Source organism: Rhinichthys klamathensis, unplaced genomic scaffold, assembly GCF_029890125.1.
Source record: "Rhinichthys klamathensis goyatoka isolate OS25496 unplaced genomic scaffold, OSU_Roscu_1.1 h1tg000216l_1, whole genome shotgun sequence".
Lineage (NCBI taxonomy): Eukaryota > Metazoa > Chordata > Actinopteri > Cypriniformes > Leuciscidae > Rhinichthys > Rhinichthys klamathensis.
The window spans coordinates 794,754-817,155 of record NW_026606741.1 but is presented as its reverse complement, the minus strand read 5'-3'; the positions used below and the strand labels follow the sequence as shown (position 1 = coordinate 817,155).

At 41.5% G+C, this 22,402-nt stretch overlaps 2 protein-coding genes and 1 pseudogene across 2 annotated transcripts in view; 1 reads left to right on the top strand and 2 right to left on the bottom strand.

Annotated features, from left to right (window-relative positions):
* Positions 1–14,015, bottom strand: part of LOC130097332 (gastrula zinc finger protein XlCGF57.1-like) — a 36,722-nt pseudogene extending 22,707 nt beyond the window's left edge.
* LOC130097323 (gastrula zinc finger protein XlCGF7.1-like) overlaps positions 1–22,402 on the top strand; it is a 362,909-nt gene that overhangs the window by 235,873 nt on the left and 104,634 nt on the right. The gene's annotated exons all lie outside the window — the stretch shown is intronic.
* LOC130097297 (uncharacterized) overlaps positions 1–22,402 on the bottom strand; it is a 298,549-nt gene that overhangs the window by 180,043 nt on the left and 96,104 nt on the right. The window lies entirely within an intron of this gene.

Genomic DNA, 22,402 nt, shown 5'->3' with positions numbered 1-22,402 from the left:
GATGAAGATGCAGAGGAGATGGAGATGCAGAGGAGATGAAGATGCAGAGGAGATGGAGATGGTAACGCAGAGGAGATGCAGAGGAGATGAAGATGCAGAGGAGATGGAGATGGTAATGCAGAGGAGATGCAGAGGAGATGGAGATGCAGAGGAGATGAAGATGCAGAGGAGATGGAGATGGTAATGCAGAGGAGATGAAGATGCAGAGGAGATGAAGATGCAGAGGAGATGAAGATGCAGAGGAGATGAAGATGCAGAGGAGATGAAGATGCAGAGGAGATGAAGATGCAGAGGAGATGAAGATACAAAGGAGATGGAGATGCAGAGGAGATGCAGAGGAGATGAAGATACAAAGGAGATGGAGATGCAGAGGAGATGGAGATGCAGAGGAGATGAAGATGCAGAGGAGATGAAGATGCAGAGGAGATGAAGATGCAGAGGAGATGAAGATGCAGAGGAGATGAAGATACAAAGGAGATGGAGATGCAGAGGAGATGAAGATACAAAGGAGATGGAGATGCAGAGGAGATGGAGATGCAGAGGAGATGAAGATGCAGAGGAGATGCAAAGGAGATGGAGATGCAGAGGAGATGGAGATGCAGAGGAGATGAAGATGCAGATGAGATACAGAGGAGATGGAGATGCAGAGGAGATGAAGATGCAGAGGAGATGGAGATGCAGAGGAGATGGAGATGGTAATGCAGAGGAGATGCAGAGGAGATGGAGATGCAGAGGAGATGAAGATGCAGAGGAGATGGAGATGCAGAGGAGATGAAGATGCAGAGGAGATGAAGATGCAGAGGAGATGAAGATACAAAGGAGATGGAGATGCAGAGGAGATGAAGATGCAGAGGAGATGGAGATGCAGAGGAGATGAAGATGCAGAGGAGATGGAGATGGTAACGCAGAGGAGATGCAGAGGAGATGAAGATGCAGAGGAGATGGAGATGGTAATGCAGAGGAGATGCAGAGGAGATGGAGAATGCGAGGAGATGAAGATGCAGAGGAGATGGAGAATGCGAGGAGATGAAGATGCAGAGGAGATGGAGATGGTAATGCAGAGGAGATGAAGATGCAGAGGAGATGAAGATGCAGAGGAGATGAAGATGCAGAGGAGATGAAGATGCAGAGGAGATGAAGATGCAGAGGAGATGAAGATGCAGAGGAGATGAAGATACAAAGGAGATGGAGATGCAGAGGAGATGCAGAGGAGATGAAGATACAAAGGAGATGGAGATGCAGAGGAGATGGAGATGCAGAGGAGATGAAGATGCAGAGGAGATGAAGATGCAGAGGAGATGAAGATGCAGAGGAGATGAAGATGCAGAGGAGATGAAGATACAAAGGAGATGGAGATGCAGAGGAGATGAAGATACAAAGGAGATGGAGATGCAGAGGAGATGGAGATGCAGAGGAGATGAAGATGCAGAGGAGATGAAGATGCAGAGGAGATGAAGATGCAGAGGAGATGAAGATGCAGAGGAGATGAAGATACAAAGGAGATGGAGATGCAGAGGAGATGCAGAGGAGATGAAGATACAAAGGAGATGGAGATGCAGAGGAGATGGAGATGCAGAGGAGATGAAGATGCAGAGGAGATGGAGATGGAGATGCAGAGGAGATGAAGATGCAGAGGAGATGAAGATGCAGAGGAGATGAAGATGCAGAGGAGATGAAGATGCAGAGGAGATGAAGATACAAAGGAGATGGAGATGCAGAGGAGATGCAGAGGAGATGAAGATACAAAGGAGATGGAGATGCAGAGGAGATGGAGATGCAGAGGAGATGAAGATGCAGAGGAGATGGAGATGGTAATGCAGAGGAGATGCAGAGGAGATGGAGATGCAGAGGAGATGAAGATGCAGAGGAGATGGAGATGGTAATGCAGAGGAGATGAAGATGCAGAGGAGATGAAGATGCAGAGGAGATGAAGATGCAGAGGAGATGAAGATGCAGAGGAGATGAAGATGCAGAGGAGATGAAGATACAAAGGAGATGGAGATGCAGAGGAGATGCAGAGGAGATGAAGATACAAAGGAGATGGAGATGCAGAGGAGATGGAGATGCAGAGGAGATGAAGATGCAGAGGAGATGAAGATGCAGAGGAGATGAAGATGCAGAGGAGATGAAGATGCAGAGGAGATGAAGATACAAAGGAGATGGAGATGCAGAGGAGATGAAGATACAAAGGAGATGGAGATGCAGAGGAGATGGAGATGCAGAGGAGATGAAGATGCAGAGGAGATGAAGATGCAGAGGAGATGAAGATGCAGAGGAGATGAAGATGCAGAGGAGATGAAGATACAAAGGAGATGGAGATGCAGAGGAGATGCAGAGGAGATGAAGTTACAAAGGAGATGGAGATGCAGAGGAGATGGAGATGCAGAGGAGATGAAGATGCAGAGGAGATGGAGATGGTAATGCAGAGGAGATGCAGAGGAGATGGAGATGCAGAGGAGATGAAGATGCAGAGGAGATGGAGATGCAGAGGAGATGAAGATGCAGAGGAGATGAAGATGCAGAGGAGATGAAGATGCAGAGGAGATGAAGATGCAAAGGAGATGCAGATGCAGAGGAGATGGAGATGCAGAGGAGATGGAGATGCAGAGGAGATGGAGATACAAAAGAGATGGAGATGCAGAGGGGATGAAGATGCAGAGGAGATGAAGATAGAGATGAAGATGCAGAGGAGATAGAGATGCAGAGAAGATGAAGATGCAGAGGAGATGCAGAGGAGATGCAGAGGAGATGAAGATGCAGAGGAGATGGAGATGCAGATGAGATGAAGATGCAGAGGAGATGAAGATGCAGAGGGGATGGAGATGCAGAGGAGATGAAAATGCAGAGGAGATGAAGATGCAGAGGAGATGAAGATATAATTGAAGATGCAGAGGAGATGAAGATGCAGAGGAGATGGAGATGGTAATGCAGAGGAGATGGAGAGGAGATGGAGATGCAGAGGAGATGGATATGCAGAGGAGATGAAGATACAAAGGAGATGAAGATGGTAATGCAGAGGAGATGGAGATGCAGAGGAGATGGAGTTGCAGAGGAGATGAAGATGCAGAGGAGATGAAGATACAAAGGAGATGGAGATGCAGAGGAGATGGAGATGCAGAGGAGATGAAGATACAGAGGAGATGAAGATACAAAGGAGATGGAGAGGAGATGGATATGCAGAGGAAATGGAGATGCAGAGGAGATGGAGATGCAGAGGAGATGAAGATGCAGAGGAGATGGAGATGGTAATGCAGAGGAGATGGAGAGGAGATGGAGATGCAGAGGAGATGAAGATGCAGAGGAGATGAAGATACAAAGGAGATGGAGATGGTAATGCAGAGGAGATGGAGAGGATATGGAGATGCAGAGGAGATGGAGATGCAGAGGAGATGGAGATGCAGAGGAGATGGAGTTGCAGAGGAGATGAAGATACAAAGGAGATGGAGATGCAGAGGAGTTGGAGATGCAGAGGAGATGAAGATACAAAGGAGATGCAGAGGAGATGAAGATGCAGAGGAGATGGAGATGCAGAGGAGATGAAGATGCAGAGGAGATGGAGATGCAGAGGAGATGAAGATGCAGAGGAGATGAAGATGCAGAGGAGATGAAGATGCAGAGGAGACGGAGATGCAGAGGAGATGAAGATGCAGAGGAGATGCAGAGGAGATGAAGATACAAAGGAGATGGGGATGCAGAGGAGATGAAGATGCAGAGGAGATGAAGATGCAGAGGAGATGAAGATGCAGAGGAGATGAAGATTCAAAGGAGATGGAGATTCAAAGGAGATGGAGATGCAGAGGAGATGCAGAGGAGATGAAGATGGTAATGCAGAGGAGATGGAGATGTAGAGGAGATGGAGATGCAGAGGAGATGAAGATGCAGAGGAGATGCAAAGGAGATGGAGATGCAGAGGAGATGGAGATGCAGAGGAGATGAAGATGCAGATGAGATACAGAGGAGATGGAGATGCAGAGGAGATGAAGATGCAGAGGAGATGGAGATGCAGAGGAGATGGAGATGGTAATGCAGAGGAGATGCAGAGGAGATGGAGATGCAGAGGAGATGAAGATGCAGAGGAGATGGAGATGCAGAGGAGATGAAGATGCAGAGGAGATGAAGATGCAGAGGAGATGAAGATACAAAGGAGATGGAGATGCAGAGGAGATGAAGATGCAGAGGAGATGGAGATGGTAACGCAGAGGAGATGCAGAGGAGATGAAGATGCAGAGGAGATGGAGATGGTAATGCAGAGGAGATGCAGAGGAGATGGAGATGCAGAGGAGATGAAGATGCAGAGGAGATGGAGATGGTAATGCAGAGGAGATGAAGATGCAGAGGAGATGAAGATGCAGAGGAGATGAAGATGCAGAGGAGATGAAGATGCAGAGGAGATGAAGATACAAAGGAGATGGAGATGCAGAGGAGATGCAGAGGAGATGAAGATACAAAGGAGATGGAGATGCAGAGGAGATGGAGATGCAGAGGAGATGAAGATGCAGAGGAGATGAAGATGCAGAGGAGATGAAGATGCAGAGGAGATGAAGATGCAGAGGAGATGAAGATGCAGAGGAGATGAAGATACAAAGGAGATGGAGATGCAGAGGAGATGAAGATACAAAGGAGATGGAGATGCAGAGGAGATGGAGATGCAGAGGAGATGAAGATGCAGAGGAGATGAAGATGCAGAGGAGATGAAGATGCAGAGGAGATGAAGATGCAGAGGAGATGAAGATGCAGAGGAGATGAAGATACAAAGGAGATGGAGATGCAGAGGAGATGCAGAGGAGATGAAGATACAAAGGAGATGGAGATGCAGAGGAGATGGAGATGCAGAGGAGATGAAGATGCAGAGGAGATGGAGATGGAGATGCAGAGGAGATGAAGATGCAGAGGAGATGAAGATGCAGAGGAGATGAAGATGCAGAGGAGATGAAGATGCAGAGGAGATGAAGATACAAAGGAGATGGAGATGCAGAGGAGATGCAGAGGAGATGAAGATACAAAGGAGATGGAGATGCAGAGGAGATGGAGATGCAGAGGAGATGAAGATGCAGAGGAGATGGAGATGGTAATGCAGAGGAGATGCAGAGGAGATGGAGATGCAGAGGAGATGAAGATGCAGAGGAGATGGAGATGGTAATGCAGAGGAGATGAAGATGCAGAGGAGATGAAGATGCAGAGGAGATGAAGATGCAGAGGAGATGAAGATGCAGAGGAGATGAAGATACAAAGGAGATGAAGATACAAAGGAGATGCAGAGGAGATGAAGATACAAAGGAGATGGAGATGCAGAGGACATGGAGATGCAGAGGAGATGAAGATGCAGAGGAGATGAAGATGCAGAGGAGATGAAGATGCAGAGGAGATGAAGATGCAGAGGAGATGAAGATGCAGAGGAGATGAAGATACAAAGGAGATGGAGATGCAGAGGAGATGCAGAGGAGATGAAGATACAAAGGAGATGGAGATGCAGAGGAGATGAAGATGGTAATGCAGAGGAGATGGAGATGCAGAGGAGATGGAGATGCAGAGGAGATGGAGATGCAGAGGAGATGGAGATGCAGAGGAGATGAAGATGCAGATGAGATACAGAGGAGATGGAGATGAAGAGGAGATGAAGATGCAGAGGAGATGGAGATGCAGAGGAGATGAAGATGGTAATGCAGAGGAGATGCAGAGGAGATGGAGATGCAGAGGAGATGAAGATGCAGATGAGATGCAGAGGAGATGGAGATGCAGAGGAGATGAAGGTGCAGAGGAGATGAAGATGCAGAGGAGATGAAGATGCAGAGGAGATGAAGATACAAAGGAGATGGAGATGCAGAGGAGATGGAGATGCAGAGGAGATGAAGATGCAGAGGAGATGGAGATGGTAATGCAGAGGAGATGCAGAGGAGATGGAGATGCAGAGGAGATGAAGATGCAGAGGAGATGGAGATGGTAATGCAGAGGAGATGAAGATGCAGAGGAGATGAAGATGCAGAGGAGATGAAGATGCAGAGGAGATGGAGATGGTGATGCAGAGGAGATGGAGATGGTGATGCAGAGGAGATGAAGATGCAGAGGAGATGAAGATGCAGAGGAGATGAAGATGCAGAGGAGATGGAGATGGTGATGCAGAGGAGATGGAGATGGTGATGCAGAGGAGATGGAGATGGTGATGCAGAGGAGATGGAGATGCAGAGGAGATGAAGATGCAGAGGAGATGGAGATGGTAATGCAGAGGAGATGAAGATGCAGAGGAGATGGAGATGGTGATGCAGAGGAGATGGAGATGGTGATGCAGAGGAGATGGAGATGCAGAGGAGATGAAGATGCAGAGGAGATGAAGATGCAGAGGAGATGAAGATGCAGAGGAGATGGAGATGCAGAGGAGATGGAGATGCAGAGGAGATGGAGATGGCCCTGAGCCTGAATGCTGGAAGGCCAATTGCTGAGGGAATTCCTGGAGGGGCTTCATCAGAGCCAGTCACTCCCCAGGATTCAAGGGCCTTCATAAAATGTAAGAGGTGCTGAGCATGTGTGTTATTTTTTTATATGGCTATTTTTGATATTTCCATTTATTTTACTTTGGGTTGGGTATTTTTTGTTGGTCCCAACAGATTCTGATTGTCATATCTGTCTTTTGGAGTTGTAAGTCTCCTCAATGCACCAAAAATTATGACAAATAGTATTATAAAGTGTTCTCAACCAAATGCTCATCTTCACAGGACGATGGGGATGAAGAAACAGTTTCTGCTGCCACAGAGAGGCCTACAGAGGTAATGTTAATATTATGTGTCTACACATCAATCTATTTTATGTGGAGTAACCTATAGAATCTAAGTTTATATCTAAGTATAAATGGACATTCTCACATTTTTAGTTGCCAGTTAAGGGGTCATTTAGACTTCATCTTATTAAATAAAAAGAAAAAAAGCAGTTAAAACAGCAATGAATAAATGTACTGAAAGAATGAATGAGGTGCAACACCACTTCCTCTTTAAAAAGGGGGAGGAGACCAATATAAACTCTAGGTTTACTGAAGAAAACCTGCTCCCGACCAGGTTAGGTTCACAGAGTAAGTTACCATGGTAACTGACTGAGTATAAGTTACCCCTCTTTCAGAAACGGGCTTGACTTACTCTGCTTTCTCAAGTTTGACATAACTCATATTCTGAAACAGAAAACCCAGAGTTTGCCTCATTTCGGTGTTAACATACTCAGAGTTTTAACTTAACCTCCTTTCTGAAACGGACCCCCGGTCGCGCGCGCACTCTCACCGTCTTCAATCTGTCTTGCTCTCTCTCTCTCTCTCTTCCTCCCTCGTGCATATTAATGAATTGAGTTGACTGTGTTTTGACCTTTTACCATCGTGTCAATTCTCATAGATATGCAGTGTCCACAAGCAGGAAGCAAAGGATCCCGAAGAGAATAAACAGTCCAAGAGTAATCCACCGGAAGATAATTACACAGAAAGAAAGGCTCAGAGATGTTCTCCAGGGCAAAACAAAAGTTCACTTCTTCTTCTTTCTTTTTTTTTTTTTTTTGGCTCTTAGGTGCATTACCGCCACCTTCTGAATAGGAGTGTGGGTCTGAATTCCACTTCTCTTGACAGGGCAATAGCAAAGCCCGTCTACGGAAAGCCTGGCCACTCCCTATTAAGTCCTATTGTACCGAATTTTGGTTGTAGTTCCACCAGAGTTCCACTGGGGGCGATCGTCCGAGTGCAAAATGAATGGGAGTCAATGGGGCTAGACGGCTAAATTTGTCTCTTTTACCCGATTGTCATTGAGAAATCTCAGATTTGAATGTAGGTTCTGCAAGTTCAACATGGGTTATAGGTCGAAAGTTGAATGAACGAGTGCTTATGTCCTTTCGATTTCTTACAGGTTGAGTTGTTGTTGCTCATAACACGCTAGCATTTTGCTAATGGACGCTGATTGGTCAGTGAAGGACTGATTACGACCAGAGACACCGCTTGATGGCATCGTGGCATCCGAAGCGGGACCAAGGGGGTAATCCATCGACCGGAAGTTGAAGCCGGCCGGGTGCCGCCATGTTGTAGCAGAACTTCACTTGCGTTAGCATTTCCATTGACTCCCATTCATTTTGGCGTCACTTTGACAGCGAATAACTTTACATCTGAGGCGTTTAAAGACTCCATTTGTCCCTTATTTATTTCTAAAGAAACACGACAATGTATAAAGGGCTACATTTCCTTCTATGTTACATTATGGCCCCCTAGAAACAGATTTAGTAAAAATAGGCTAACGATTGCGTCATACCACTCGACTCTCTGTCGCGCTGTACAGAAATTACTGTACAGACAGGAGGAGAAGCTCGCAGGCAATCGGGGGGACGTCCCGTCAAGGGAGAAGCCCATAGATAATGAGTCCATAAAAGCAACGGAATACTTACTCCTGCTCACTCACGCCAAAGAACTCTTTGCTCAAGTTCCCCGTCTCTGCAAGATTAACGTTGGCAATTTTCACGCACAGCTACTAGAAGATTAACGTCTGTCAGACAGGTTGCTCACGTCATCAAGCTTAGTTTGAGTCGGTTGGAGTCTGCGCGTCAGGAACGGAAGTGCTCAAAAATCGCTAAAAATGTGCTTCAACTGTCTCAACTGAGTTCCAATGAGATGGCTCTGTCCACTTCTTATACTGTCTATGAGCGGGACCAATGTTAAGGCCATAGGCGGACTGAACTCTCTCAAATGTATATACCATAGACTGTAAAAAAGAGATATTTACCCGTGTCAGATGTGTAGTTGATGCCTCGAGAGAAAAGAAAGTGCAAAGCGCAAAAGCATAAACATAATAAATACATAGACGCCCTATTGGCCGCTTGGAACGTTACTGCGATTGTGTTCTTATTGTGGAAAAAGCATTTTCTGTGATTGACCCGATTTTAGCAATAACAAAGATAACTGATGGATCCTTTATCTATGGTAATACGATATGGTACAACTACAATGCAGTGCAAATAGTAAATATAAGATACAGTGAGTAATAGTAAATAGTTTAGTCAATAAAATAAACAAACAGTATACAGCAAATAAAATAGTAATGAAAAGGCTAAATAAAATATAGGCTATATAAAATAAAATGACACAACCCTGTCTATTTTTGTTAAATTTCAGTTTTATTGATCAGTAAGAGACATTATAACAGTATAAGTAGCCTAAAAGGTATAATAAGTTATACAAGACAAGAAATAAAGTAAACCATTCAGACACAGCAGGATACAACGTTAAAATAGCCAAAATATAAAGTTATGAAACTTCACTTTGCCCTCAGCCAAAACGATTTGCCAGGGAACAAATGATACGATTAATGAGACCAAAGATCGCCCGTTAGATACACAAGACGAATTATATCTCATGTTTAACCACTACTAGAGACGTCAGATGCACTAGCCGAGGAAAGGCTGTTCAAGGCGGGGTGCAGAGCGCTGAGACCCGGTGAAAGACTGGTCCTCACAACTCCGAAAACGTCAGATCAAACTTTTAAATAGGCGCTATCTTTATAAATAAACAACAGATTTGAGCTTTAAACAACTACATTGTCGACTGAAAAACTATTAAAACTACATTTCGTGACACAATAACAGTAGTATTTTTAAATTTCGCGGCTTCTCTCGTCCGTCTCAAGCGGCAACATTCTAATCTGAAAAATGAAGCCTACCCGGAAGTGCGAAAAACTGCAATACATCGAAAATCCGCTAGAGGGAGGTCCCAAAAGGGAGCAAATATCTATAGACCGCATGTTAAAATGTCCGTTTTCACAGCATAAATTTATATGTTTACATGTTGGTCCCATGGACTTTTATTGTATTTTTGGATAGGTCCCGAATGCCTGACAACTGTGAGGGGGGTGAATTTTTTTCTAACTCGGTAGTTTAGATCGTATTTAGATATAAAATGTATGACAAATAAGCGCGTGATTGACAGCTGATAACGGGCTGCGCCGAGTGGAATTCCTGAAATTTGACGTCTCGGCCATGATCTGACACAACACATCATACCACCTCTGTATCCTTTCTGAACATTTGTATTTGAAATATCGTAAGATTTTCCAAGATGGCACCGCCCATACCCCCCATAAACAACCTTTCTGAAGACTTCCGTTCTTCAGAAAGTCTATGGGTGACGTCACAGACGCTTTGTCCATATTTTTTACAGTCTATGGTCGGTCTATGCGCGAAAGCACCAGTGAATGAAGGATTGCCGTAAAGCAGGTTTCTGGTCGTACGATGTGTATGACGTCATTGACATTTTAAAAGTCTTTTTAAAGCAATTAAGTGACTCTAAAAAATCTAACACCCAGTAATGTGTAGTTTTGTTGCATCTTCTTTCGAATACAACATTCAAATTACTAGACAAAAAATTATATCCTGAGAAAAGTGGATTTTTAGGGGTATTGCTCCATAGACCTCCATTCATTCTGCACTCCGCCTGTGAGCGCCCTCATATGGACCTAGAGTGGAACTGCAACCAGTTCAGACCCCGGAAGTTTAATGTGAGTGGGAGTTCTCCCCATATTAGACATTCTCTGGGTTGAGACTACTGCCGCGTTCCAGGCAACCTGTAACCCGTGTTTTCCCAACCTTATACCCGTGAAAGTGCACTGGAACTGCAGTCAAGCCCGTGACTTCCCACCCGTGAACTCGTACTAGATCGATGTACTCCCAGTTACGAGCTCTGACGTCACATAGCCCGCGAAACCATACAAAACAGCAATGGTTTGTTTACATCTAACTACCACAATTCCTTGCGCTCAGGTAGTTTGGCGTGAGTGGCCTGGAACGCTACAAAGTCGTGAGTCGTGGTTTGAAGTCGTGATTTACGTGCTCAAAAACCTGCCTGGAACGCAGCATACAAACACAAGCTCATCATTTATTCAGGGTGTGGAACCCACTCACGCTACAGACCTATTATAGATCAGTGGGTGGGACTTCACTTGCATACAGAAAGCAATATCAGCCATCTTGTTTGAAAGCCAAGCTAACAAGCGCTGTGGAGATAGGAAGTTCCGACAATGACGGAAGAAACTAAACATATGGAAGAAGAGGATTTTGAAATTCTACTGCTCGAATCCGATGTTCGTGGCTATCTTTACGAGCCCCAATATAGTGAAGAGCAGCTGAGGCTGATGGAGGAACAGGAGGCGGACGAGGAGCCCGGACTGGCTCGAGCTGGGCGGACTGCTGGTGCCTGTGCTCTCGCTGTGCGCTACGGACACAGATAGAGTCCGTCTGCTGCAGACAATTTCAACGATGGCAGTTTCTCCTGGACAAAATCTCTGATTCAGACGAGCACACGGACGTTTGTGTTGTGATGTGAACCATCCTAGTGTCGCACCGCATATGTTCTGACTGAACATCCAGGTATCACGCAATAATTCACCATATAGAAAGAAATACAAACGAGGAGTAATTCACTAATGAGTTTGCCAATGTAACGGGTTCGTTGTTGTGGGAAGGAGGCAGGAATCGGCGAACATTTAAACATTTTAATAGTAAAATAAATAAATACAAAAGTATAAGCCAGCAGCCACACGCAACAGAAACAAAACACAACATAAAATCAGGCCTGTTCCTCTCTAGATCTGCCCTGTCGTCGCTCCTCGTTTTATGCGTACGCTCCTCAGTGAGAGATGCGAGAGAGACCGGCGCGTCTCACAGGTGTCGTTCATTAACGTTATCACTCACGCCACCGGCCTCGCGCCACTCTCACGCCCCTAGCCCTCGTCCTGCTCCTGCTCGCCACAGCCAACTAACTAGAAATTTTGTGTGAAATGAATTTCTAACTCTGGTGGGCGGCAGCTAACGTTAGCCCTGTAGACGAAAGAGTGATTTCTCTGATGTTTGCGCTGTTCTGGATTAGTGGGAGTGGCTTGCGGAGCTGTGCAATGTGGTGCATTGTGGGAGTTGTTGTCTTACAAATGCACCCTAAAGTTATTTTCTGTCTTTTCTCGTTCAAGAGGGCACCGAAATCTAAAATTCTTTTACATTTCGACTACATATATGACCCACTTTCAATAAAGATTAATGTTGAAATGGGTGAAGTGTTCCTTTAACTATCTCTATGTTGTTTCCTCCCTTAGTCTTCTTTTGCGTTTTCTCTTTTAGTCCCGTCCCCTCAAAAACCCGGTAGGTTCCCAAACTGTTCTCTGATTGGATAATAAACAAAACTGACACCTGGCCACCCAATACAGAAGAAAATGACCAGGGAGGTTCAAGGGCTACTCACAAAAGAGGATATTTCAACACCTCACAATTTATTAACACATAATAATACAAAAAGAAATAAGAAAAGGTGTTACCAGGGACAATTGAACTGGCCCATATTTCAGGATATAGCTACTTTATTTCTGTTTGCAGAACACAAAAGAAACAATATATAAATTTAGCAGGGTGCTACATCAATAATATTCTTGTTCTCCAACTTATAAAACACAAATCTTGTGGCATTCACAGCAACACTAGTTTATTAGTTAACTAACTACACATTTACTTTATGTGAATCTAACAAAACATTTGCTCACTGTGACACAGATCAATGCTTTCTAATATGAGTCACTAGACTACTTGATTGGGTGAAACTCTTCTCACACTGCAACATGACATCATGACTTTGGGTAAACATACACGCCACTTTCAAGTCAAGTGGCGTGTTATCTATACGTATTTTGAGCTATCCGCGTGTATGTCCACGCCGAAATCTTTAGCGTGTATGTCTACGCCATTAAATGTCCGAGCGAAACGAAGCAAAAAGTATATCTACGTCTGTGGAGCGATATTTTTTTTCCTAGGATGGTATAGGGAAGACTCATAAATAGTATTAACCCCAGTGACGGGTAGGTTTAGGGACGGGGTTGGGGTAGGTCATATATTTATATATACAGTAATGTAACGTTAAGTCAACGGCGTTGATAAACACGCTGAAAAGCGATTATGCGTGTTGATAGCACGCCAAAAATAGAAATACGAATTCGCCTGTCATACATACGCCATTTCATGTACAGTAGTACGGCTTCTCTCCAGTATGAACTCGCTCGTGTTTTTTCAGGTGTCCAGACCGAGTGAAACTCTTGTCACAATATGAGCACTTGAAAGGTTTTTCTCCGGTATGAATTCTTTGATGCCGTTTCAGATCAGCAGATTTAATAAATCTCTTCCCACAGTCAAAGCACATATAATCTCTCACTTCATTATGTGTTTTCTGGTGCAGTTTAAAACTGTTCAGACGTGAAAAACTCTTTCCACAGAGAGAACACACATAAGGCCTCTCATCTGAATGAACTTTCAGGTGTGATTTTAGATTTGTTGATGAAATAAATTTTTTACCACACTGATCACAGTTAAATGGCTTTTCTCCAGAGTGATGGAGCAGATGAACACTGAGACCTGATGCTTGAGAAAAACTCTTTCCACACTGAGTGCATTTATACGGTTTCTCTCCAGTGTGAATTCTCATGTGTCTGTTAAGGCTTCCTTTCTTTGTGAAACTCTTTCCACACTGAGTGCATGTATACGGTTTCTCTCCAGTGTGAATTCTCATGTGTGAGTTAAGGTTTACTTTCCATGAGAAACTCTTTCCACACTGAGTGCATGTATACAGTTTCTCTCCAGTGTGAATTCTCATGTGTGTGTTAAGGTTTTCTTTCTTTGTGAAACTCTTTCCACACTGAGTGCATGTATACGGTTTCTCTCCAGTGTGAATTCTCATGTGTGAGTTAAGCTTTCCTTTCCACAAGAAACTCTCTCCACACTGAGTGCATGTATACGGTTTCTCTCCAGTGTGAATTCTCATGTGTGTGTTAAGGTTTTCTTTCTGTGTAAAACTCTTTCCACACTGAGAGCATGTATACGGTTTCTCTCCAGTGTGAATTCTCATGTGTATGTTAAGGTGTCCTTTCTGTGTGAAACTCTTTCCACACTGAGTGCAGGTGTGCGTCTTTTTGGCTTTTGTTCTTTGAATTGTAAAGTTACGATGTTCCTCCTCCACTTCATTCAGTTCTTGTCTTTGCTCTTTCACTCTCACCTGGTCTAAAATAAACAGAAATACAGTTAGAATCAGTTCAAGTGAACCCTTATTTAATAGCAGAAAACAACAGAGATCAGATATTTCACTTGTTATTCTGACATTCACTTGTTAACATAGTTAAAATTTGTTTGACAACTGCTATGATCATTTAGATGCATTTCCCTATCATCCATATGCTTAATAATTCACAGCCACCAAAGCATCAACAATGAAGAATCAAGAATGGACACCAACCTATTTGTTCCTCAGTATCTTCATGTTTTATTCTGGATGGTTCTGGATCACTCATGTCTTCAATCTCCTCTTTAATAAACTCCATCTTTAACAGTCACACAGATTTCAGCTGCTACTCCTGGAGTTTGTCCTTCTCTTGTAGGATGATGGGAATATTCCCAGTATTTATTGGTGAATTGTTGTGGGAGGGGCTTCACTGCAGGTGTGAACTGTGATCACTGTGTTTTATCCAATCTGCATTAAAAAGTACAGGGCCATCATGTTTAACTGAGCAGCTGAAAAACCTCTTTGTCTCCAAAAGTTCCCTGTTTTCAGCTCATTCATTATGGTGATGTCTGAAATCTTCTGTAAATTGGCACATTAAATTGTTTTATTGGTGTCAACAGGCTGAAACAAACTACAGCATCATCACATTTAACTTCAGTTCTTGTCTTTTCTCTTTCACTTCCATCGAGTCTGAAACATTAAAACATAATAAGTTGTTAGAATGGCCCTCATTTATCATTCTTGCGTAGAAACGGGCGTATATGTTGGCGTAAGATTATGCTTACACTCCTCTCACCGCCTGATTTACGAAGCTGTGCATACCTTTGAAATCCAGGTGTACGCAATACCTGCCCTTGATAAATCCCGCGGCTGAAAACGATCGTCATTAGAATAACACGCCCCTATATATTCAAGTCTCCGCTTCCCCCCCGCCCTCATTTTACGCCATGTACACACGGAAGACGGCAAAGAAGAGAAACTTCTCCGACGTGGAGCCGAATTGACCTAACACAGTGCATTATTTTACAGCACGTCTTTTGAAACAATTAGCATTCAATTTCGAATCACGTCACATGTATTGGGGTGTACAATATTGATGATGATGATGTGATGTGGAGTACCATTCATTCACTTTAATAATTGCATGACAATTTGTAATATTCTTCTTACTATTATGATTTTTATTATTAATGACGCTTATTGTTATTTAGAAGAAGAACGTCGTTATTATTATTTGTATTATTATTATTATTTAAAAGAAGAAGAATGTATTTTTTATTATTTTGTCAGTCTGAATTATTTTTTGGTCATTGAAAGCCTTTCATTACTGAACCCAGTCCGTGCGCACCTGCCGGCCTAACCATGAAACGTCAGGGTAAAGCGCACAGGCTCGCAACTGAAGGAATACATATGGCTACAAATCAAATGCTTTGGTAAAGTCACACAAATTAAACATTGAAGTCCATGTTGCACAAAAATAAACACTGAAGTTTATAATTACTATGTTGTTGTTGTTGGTCATATTATCATATCTTTTGGTTTGTCAGTGCGTTTTGTGGTGTTAGGAATTGTTTTTCTGCGCATTTCCGCACTAACTCAAAACGTGCGTACACCACCTCCTGACCTGGCGTAGGATTTGAGCGTGCCGTACGCCAACGTCCATATTAATAAATCTCAAAGTCACCGTGGTTTTGGGTGTACGCCAGGTGTACGCCAGGTGTACGCCAGGTGTACGCTGGAAATTTGGTGTACGCACTTTTGATAAATGAGGGCCAATGAGTTCTGGAGGATAAATTTCAAGTGAACCCTGATTTCATAAGTGAGATCTGTTTATCAAATATCATTTTTGTTGTACCAAAGGTTAGTTTTGTCATCCTCTTGTTAATAGTCAAAATGTGAATGACAACTGCTGTACAAGATTATGATCTAAGTGCATTTATGTCATATATTCCTAGATTAATTGCTTATTTCTCACAGCTCTTATGATTGATATCTAACAATATATATATAAACTAAGCCAAACAGTCAGTGATCATCATGCATTTGAACTAATTGAAACCATTCATAAAATCAGCAATGATTTTTGTGTGTACTGTAAAAAAAAAAAAAAGGTGCCTCAAATATCTTGTCGGATACTCAATTAATTTAAAAATGTAATTTAAGTGCCTAAAAAAATAGAAACGTAATTTTTACGATAAAAAAATGGCAGCTGTGGTTGCCAGAACTTTACCGTCAAAAACACAGTAGCAATGTTATTGGTTTTACAGACTTAACTTAAAATTTACAGTAATAAACCGTATTTCATTATCTGATATAATGTTAATTTACCAACCTATTGAAGTATTAATATCTGTTTTGTACCATTGTAATACACTGACAACCAACAATCATCACAGCAGTGATGAGTCACATGATAAATCAAAAACTGATCACAAGCAGCTCTTCCACAAGAACATTAATATTAATATATAGAAGCTGCACAGAGTCATTCAAACAAACATTAAACACCATCATGGTAACACACATGAAATTAAAAAAATGCAATAAACATTAATTTAACAACATTAAATGTAACATAAAACCCTAATGTACATAACTGATTAGACAAGAACTAAGAAAACTAAGAAGAAATAGTTATTTCAACAAAAATACATAAAATGTGAAGTGTCACGCAGGGAATTGTGGGAATGTCAATTTACATTTTTTCACTGTAAATTATACAATGAGTTCTTCTTTTTCACTTTTTTAAAAACTGTAAATTTAACGGTATTTTACATTTCATTTTACATTAAATGTACCGTTAGATCTATCACAGTTATTTACCATATATAGTAAGGAAACTTTGTGTTAACCAATGGACAGTTTTGCACTGTAGCATTTTTCTTTTACCGTTAAAATCACAATCATTTTTTACAGTAGGGTTACTGGTGGAGCATTGACGATCTTTGCGGTTCTTGCTGCAACATGGCATCATGACTTTGCGTAACTTTGTTATCTATATGCATTTTGAGCTATCCGCGCGTATGTCCACGCCGAAACGAACCGTCATCTTTTGCGTGTATGTCTATGCCGTTAAATGTCCGAGTGATTCCGCGTGTATGTACACGCCGTTAAATGTCCAAGCGAAACGAAGCAAAATGTAGATCTACATCTGGGGAGCGATAGGCCTATTTTTTTTTCCTAGGATGGTATAGGGAAGACTCATAAATAGTATTAACCCCAGTGACGGGTAGGTTCAGGGACGGGGTTGGGGTAGGTCATATATTTATATAAACAGTAATGTAACGTTAAGTCAACGGCGTTGATAAACACGCTGAAAAGCGATTATGCGTGTTGATAGAACGCCAAAAATGGAAATACGAATTGGCGTGTCATACATACGCCATTTCATGAGATCAGTCTGCTTGCTCGTATATAGTAAGGAAACTTTGTGTTAACCAATGAACAGTTTTGCACTGTAGCATTTTTCTTGTATCGTTAAAATCACAATCATTTTTTACAGTAGGGTTACTGGTGGAGCACTGACAATCTTTCCGGTCTTTTTCTGGATCTTATGGGATCCTTTAAGCACTTTGTATTCAGTTCAGAGGTTCTGGAGTCACCTTTTCATCACCATGAGACCTCGAAGTGCTTTGGGGGAAATTAGAGGAACTCCAATGCTATAAAAGGGTTATTGTAAGATCTTTTAACATTTAAGTGGTTCCTGAAAGATCTATTATGTTAAAGCCAGCATCTGGAGGAACCCAACGGTTCTGTGAGGCCAGAATAAGATTATTATTATCCTATTTTTATTACATTTACATTTAATCATTTAGCAGACGCTTTTATGAAAGCGCCTTACAAATGAGAGCAATAGAAGCAGTTAAACAACAATATGTAAGTGCTGTGACCCTTGTGCTGTGCTGTGATTAAAACAAAATGTTTTAATGTTATATTTGCGTATTACATATGTGTGTTCAATGGGAAATGTTTTATAGATCGTCTTTTAACCCTCTGGGCTTCTTCGTCCGAAAATGACCGAAAACGTTTACATTTTGAATTGTTTAATTTTTTTTGCTTCATCGGATGGAGGTGAAACTTGGTGACTTTTGTTGTATTACCTATATGAACACACAAAAAAATCAAGGAAATGATTCTGATATGTTAAAGGGTAGTAAAAAAAATAGTCACACTTAGCTTCCTCCCGGTCAAAAACGGGCGACATAGGAAATGAATGGGAAATATGAAAAAATAGGAAAACTCAGAGAAACTTTTGGTGATACAAGCTACAGATCAGCCACTGTGCAGAAAAAAAGTGTACAGCAATGAAGGGGTGACACTCTAAAACATCAAGAGTGCAAATAAGACCCCCCCAAATAAAATATCTAAATGTATATCTAAATAAAAAAAAAAAAAACGAATAAGATAGAGAAATCATGTCTAAAACAACAACAGGAATCAAAAAGCCTTTCTATGTATTTATATATGAAGCTATAGGCAGCCTACAGGCTGGTACACACATTTAACTATTTTTTAAAGCCACTAGATGGCGCTCTTCTACTTGAACATTTTTTTTTTTTAGGCTGGCACTCTATTTTGATGTGAAATGTTAAATTATTGAATTTTTTTTAAAATAAATATAAAATAAAAATATATATATTAATTCTAATGGAAAAAATAGCTCATAAAAATTATATAATTAATGCAAAGTATCATAAAAAATTCTAAAAATTCTAAATAATAATCAGAAAATATTATAGAACAAAACAATATTTGATTGGTTATCCTGTGACAAAGTAAAGTTACATTTTAAGGCTTTGTCCGTTTTTGACCGGGAGGAAGCTAAGTGTAACCCATTTACGAAGAAGCCCAGAGGGTTAAGGACACCTGTGAGTGTATGTGTGAGCTGGTTCGCATACAGAGAGGCCTGAAAAGCTGCTAGATCTGCTAATTTTTCAACCCTATTAGAAGAAAATAAACATAATGATAGGTATTTATTTGAAACAGTGGAAAAAGACTAACGAAACGAAAAAGAAAGCTTCAAGCCCAGAAGTTTCCAAGCAACACAGCAGTAATGACTTTATGAACTTCTTCACTTATAAGATCGTTAATATCAGTTTTTTTCTCATCAAAACAGAATATGTTCATCAGTAGTTGTATATCAAGCAGGGAAACGTTTGTATGCAATTTGTTTTGTGACTTCACTGGAACGAATTAGAGTCTCCGCAACAGATTGAAGCGTGCGTCCGAGAGAAGAATGTGCACGAGCCATAAGAGAACACTGTATCCGCACCACTGATCGCAGTGGCAACGAGCACTTTGATCACTTGATAAAAAAAAACAACACATTTTAGCGCTAGATCACATTTTATTTAACAAAAGAACGAAATTAATGCTTATTTATTTGTATTGGTACATCCGTGCTGCAAGATGTTTTTGGTGGTAACGGGTTGGACCCCCTTTTGCCTTCAGAACTGCCTCAATTCTTCGTGGCATAGATTCAACAAGGTGCTGGAAGCATTCCTCAGGGAGTTTGGTCCATATTGACATGATGGCATCACACAGTTGCCGCAGATTTGTCGGCTGCACATCCATGATGCGAATCTCCCGTTCCACCACATCCCAAAGATGCTCTATTGGGTTGAGATCTGGTGACTGTGGAGGCCATTTTAGTACAGTGAACTCATTGTCATGTTCAAGAAACCAATTTGAAATGATTAGAGCTTTGTGACATGGTGGAAGTAGCCATCAGAGGATGGGTACATGGTGGCCATAAAGGGATGGACATGGTCAGAAACAATGCTCAGGTAGGCCGTGGCATTTAAACGATGCCCAATTGGCACTAAGGGGCCTAAAGTGTGCCAGGAAAACATCCCCCACACCATTACACCACCACCACCAGCCTGCACAGTGGTAACAAGGCATGATGGTTCCATGTTCTCATTCTGTTTACGCCAAATTCTGACTCTAACATCTGAATGTCTCAACAGAAATCGAGACTCATCAGACCAGGCAACATTTTTCCAGTCTTCAACTGTTCAATTTTGGTGAGCTCTTGCAAATTGTAGCCTCTTTTTCCTATTTGTAGTGGAGATGAGTGGTACCCGGTGGAGTCTTCTGCTGTTGTAGCCCATCCGTCTCAAGGTTGTGCGTGTTGTGGCTTCACAAATGCTTTGCTGCATACCTCGGTTGTAACGAGTGGTTATTTCAGTCACTGTTGCCCTTCTATCAGCTCGAACAAGTCTGGCCATTCTCCTCTGACCTCTGGCATCAACAAGGCATTTCCGCCCACAGAACTGCCGCTCACTGGATGTTTTTTCTTTTTCGGACCATTCTCTGTAAACCCTAGAGATGGTTGTGCGTGAAAATCCCAGTAGATTAGCAGTTTCTGAAATACTCAGACCAGCCCTTCTGGCACCAACAATCATGCCACGTTCAAAGTCACTCAAATCACCTTTCTTCCCCATACTGATGCTCGGTTTGAACTGCAGGAGATTGTCTTGACCATGTCTACATGCCTAAATGCACTGAGTTGCCGCCATGTGATTGGCTGCTTAGAAATTAAGTGTTAACGAGCAGTTGGACAGGTGTACCTAATAAAGTGGCCGGTGAGTGTATATATATATATATATATATATATATATATATATATATATATATATATATATAAAAAGCCGGTGGCACCGCCACCCTGGTGCCTTTAGGGTTATTGTGCACAACGTGACACAAAATATCTGCTCGCTATCTGCCGAACGGCTCTGGTAGTTCCGCTTCAGCACTGATGATGTTGTAGAAATAGTGTGCTCTGGTTGGTCTGGATTATTCGGGAGTTTTTATTTTATACAGAAATAAGTTATTTATAATTCAGATGAGAATAAAGTTAGTGTTGTTTAAAATGAAGGAAAACAAATATATTGATCTGAAATATAGCACATTAATTTTAAATTTATTTAGGTTCAAAAACCAAACATACAATCTTAATTTAATTTAAAGCAAACAATACATTTAAAATATATGGGTTGTATGCACATTTTATTTTTATAAAAAAAAAATATATATCCAAAAAGACAAGGCCTTAAAGGGTTAAACTAATAAGCACTTTGAATATTCTAAACAGAATAAGCACTAGTCGCTAATGAATAAGTACTAGTACTTAATGGAATAGATACTAGTATCTAAAAAATAAGTACTAGTAGCATGAAAATAGAGACTAGTAGGTTAAAATGATTAAATGTTAAAACGGCTTGCCATATTGGCTCAGAGAGAGAGAGAGAGAAAATGACCTTTTAGATACTAGTACCTATTAATAGATACTAGTATTTATTCAATAAATACTAGTACTAAGTCATTAGATACTAGTACCTATTAAATAGATACCAGTACTTATTCATTAGCTACTAATACAGATTCAAAAGAATATCTAAAGAATAAGCACTAGTATCTAAAGAATAGGCACTAGTACTAAAGAATAAGCACTAGTCGCTAATGAATAAGTACTAGTACTTAATGGAATAGATGCTAGTATCTAAGAAATAAGTACTAGAAGCATGAAAATATAGACTAGAAGGTTAAAATGATTAAATGTTAAAACGGCTTGCCATATTGGCTCAGAGAGAGAGAGAAAATGACCATATTCAAACCACCATATTCAACTTCCTCTTGGTCTGAGCTAATGACAGTTAATTAGAAAGTTGTCCGGCTTGATCTGAACAATATGCGTACCGAGTTTTATGATTGTAGGTAAAACTATAAAACTAACCCCCCCACTTTTGTCAAAAGGTGGCGCTACTGAGTCCCTGCACCACGCCCGTTTCTGAAACTTTGCACATGTCTACTGGCTAATAAATGTGATCTGTCTGTCGAGTTTCATGCAATTTTAAGCAATTTCAGGCATGCTAAGAGTCTCAAAAGCATCCAAAAAGAATATTAAAGTTTGATGCGTTGCCATGGCAACAGTATCTAAGACATCAATAATCCTTTCACAGGTCTACATCTGGCGAGTGTCTACATTATACACATCAAGTTTGAAGCAAATCGGGTAAAAATAAGAGGGTGATTTCAAAGCATTTTGAAAGTGACACACTTCCTGCTGCCAGTTGGTGGCGCTATAACTTTGACTCACAATAGTCACATCCATGTGATCGGCCTCTTACAGCGAACACACTGTTGAAGTTTCATCAAGATCAGTTAATGTATGCAGAAGTTATAACACACTTCCTGTTTCCATTATTCGCCATAAATTCGTTTCCTCGCCACGGCCAAACCGTTCGAGATATCAAAAATCCCCTGGCAATTTTTCATCCTCAATGTCTTGACATCATGCTGACCGAGTTTCGTTGCGATTGGTTGAATTCTCTAGGAGGAGTATATATCGAATTCCAGGGGCATACG